At 39.2% G+C, this 2,751-nt stretch overlaps 1 pseudogene; it reads left to right on the top strand.

Annotated features, from left to right (window-relative positions):
* The first annotated feature begins 2,228 nt into the window (after positions 1 to 2,228).
* Positions 2,229 to 2,346, top strand: LOC126237892 (5S ribosomal RNA; annotated as a pseudogene).
* The last annotated feature ends 405 nt before the right edge of the window (positions 2,347 to 2,751 follow it).

Raw genomic sequence — 2,751 nt, 5'->3', positions numbered from 1 at the left:
CTGCATCCAGGAAACGAAGTAGTCATGCGAAACACTGATTCGCCTAAAGATGAGGGCATAATTTTCGAAACACGTAGTAGAAGAAAATAAAAAGCCTGAAATACGTAATTGAGGCAGATGGTATTCTAATGGTGTGTACATAATCTAAATTCTGAAGGTCTTATTTCTCAGTATAATACGGTATGAATTGGTGCAGTCTATATACACTGGTGTGCAAAATTTTGAGGGTGAAGGTAACTTTCACATGATTTATAGCTGCCAAGTATCATAGCTCGACGAAACTTGGACCATACACAGAAATAACTGCTACAGTACAGCACAGAAGATAACTGAAAGAAATACGCAATGAAACGAACAGAAAGGTCACTTTATACATTGACAATAAATACAATGAAGTCACCGTGATTCATGGTGGTCCTCTGGACCTTACAAAAGGCGGGATATGGTTCTTAATAGGGTGCGTGATTACAACTAACATCAATATACGCTCTGAAACGTGCTCCCATGCCGGCCACAAGATTGAGAACGAGTTCTTGTTCCCCATGCTGTATTTTAGTTTCCTCTGCCCATTTTGTTTCCGTTCTTTATTTATGTTTTTTAGTTTCAAAATATTTTTTCTGGTAATTCTGATTCTTTGATGTTGACCCTTTTCTTTCTTTTTTGAAATCCATGCTTTGTCTAGTTATTTTAAGAGAAATATAGGCATTTTTGTTTCGCTAACCTGTTCTCATTCAGTCGGTGGAGATGACCAAAGAAGATTAATCTTCGCTTGTGCCATTATTTCTTATATTTCTTCCGTATTTTCGTAGAGCTCCTCGTTATTTCTCATTTTCCAACCATCTGCAGTTTGTAAAGCACCCATCATTTCTCTAATAATCCCTGATTGAAGCACTTCTGTTTTTCCCAGACTATATCTCATCGTTTAGAATTCACATGCATATAAATATTCTGGTCTTACTGCTGAGGTATTATGTTTTATTTTTTTTTCACAGATATGCTTTTGTTGTTGTAGATACGTTTTGTCAAACCAGATTCTCTTTCCACTTCATCAACTCTTACATAAATTGCAAACTTTTCTAGTCCACTCTACGGTATCAACTCATTCTCTTTTGCCTATTTGTATTTGTATACATTCATTTCATTTTTTTTCTAAAATAAAGTTAAACAGCAAAGCCGATAACCTGTTCCCTTGTCGGACACCAGGTTTTATTTTAAATGATTGATATACTTCTCCCGTAAATTTAACGTAACGTTTGTTACAGTCTCTCGAATAGTGTTCATCAGTTTTCCTGTGAAAGGAAATTTTATCTATTGTTTCTCCAAAATCGATTGCTTTCTTGAAATCAATAAATGATAGTATCACAGATTTGATAGTTAACATTTCGTGGCGAATTGTTAATAATACATCTACACCTACATGACTGCTCTGCAATTCAGAATTATGTGCCTGGCAGCGTGTTCATCGAACCACCTTCGAGTTACTTCTTTACCGTTGCATTCTCGAACGGCCGGCGGGAAAAATTAGCTCTTACATACTCCTGTGCGAGCTCTGACTTCTGTTATTTTCTCATGATGATCATTTCTCCCTATTTAGGTGGGTGCCAGACGGAATATTACCGCAATCGGAGAAGAAAGTTGGTGGCTGAAATTTTTCGAAAAGATCCAGCAGCAACGAAAAACGCCTTTGTTTTCTCGATTACCATAATAATTTACGTATCATGTGGGTAACACTCTGTTTCCTATTTCACGATAATACAAAACGTGCTGCCCTTCTCTGAACTTTCTCGATGACCTCCGTTAGTGTGATCTATCGTGTAATATAAATTTATCGGATATTTTAGTGCTTATGTGGATGGTTTCACAATTCTCATTATTTAGAGTCGATTGATACTCTTTGTATGATACAGGTATATTGTCTAAATCATTTAGCAATTGGTGTTGATCATCTACTTACTTTACAAGACGGTAAATGACAACATCATATGCAAACGATCTAAGAAGGCTGCTCAAATTGTCTTCTGTGTTGTTTATGTAGATCAGTAACAGCAGAGGACCTATAACACTTCCTTGGGGAACACCAGATATTATTTCAATATTACTCGATGGTTTTCGGTCAGTTAGTACTAACTGTGACCTTTCTGACAGGAAGTCACGAATCCAGTTGAGGCGTGGCGCCTTACATAGTGCCTTTTGAGATCGTAACAATAGTGGACAGACATGCGGTATGAGCCAACGGGTTTGCCACAGTGGTAACACCAGTTCCCATCAGATCGCTGAGGTTAAGCGCTGCCGGGCTGGGTTAGCACTTGGATGGGTGACCATCTGGTCTGCCGAGCGCTGTTGGCAAGCAGGCTGCACTCACAACGGGAGGCCACGACGTTTGGAACGCGGATTTACTGTAAACTTCGTACACTCGTAGCACTCCATGAGGACAACAAAATGTGTAAGCAGTAGCGCGGTACTTCTCAAGCGTTACTCAGAAAATCGCAAGATAATTTCGGTCGTCAAATATATATCTGTGCATAGCGATTTTGACCATGAAGCGGCTACAGCCGAGTGGTGCCGTCACGGTAGCTCAGCGTGTTCGGTCAGTGCCTTAGCTTACCATTGTAATAAAAAAACTGAGCGAACGGATGAATGAACAAACTGAACGGGTGTCATCAGACGTCCGCTCTGAACAAATTCAGGGAACAATATAGAACAAATTAAAAAAAAAAAAGTGGTTGGCGTTCAAGCCGCTGGATCGCTGGA

Source organism: Schistocerca nitens, chromosome 2, assembly GCF_023898315.1.
Source record: "Schistocerca nitens isolate TAMUIC-IGC-003100 chromosome 2, iqSchNite1.1, whole genome shotgun sequence".
In the NCBI taxonomy this organism is placed as follows: Eukaryota; Metazoa; Arthropoda; class Insecta; order Orthoptera; family Acrididae; genus Schistocerca; species Schistocerca nitens.
The sequence above is the reverse complement of the archived record's forward strand: the minus strand, read 5'-3'. Positions and strand labels throughout refer to the sequence as shown.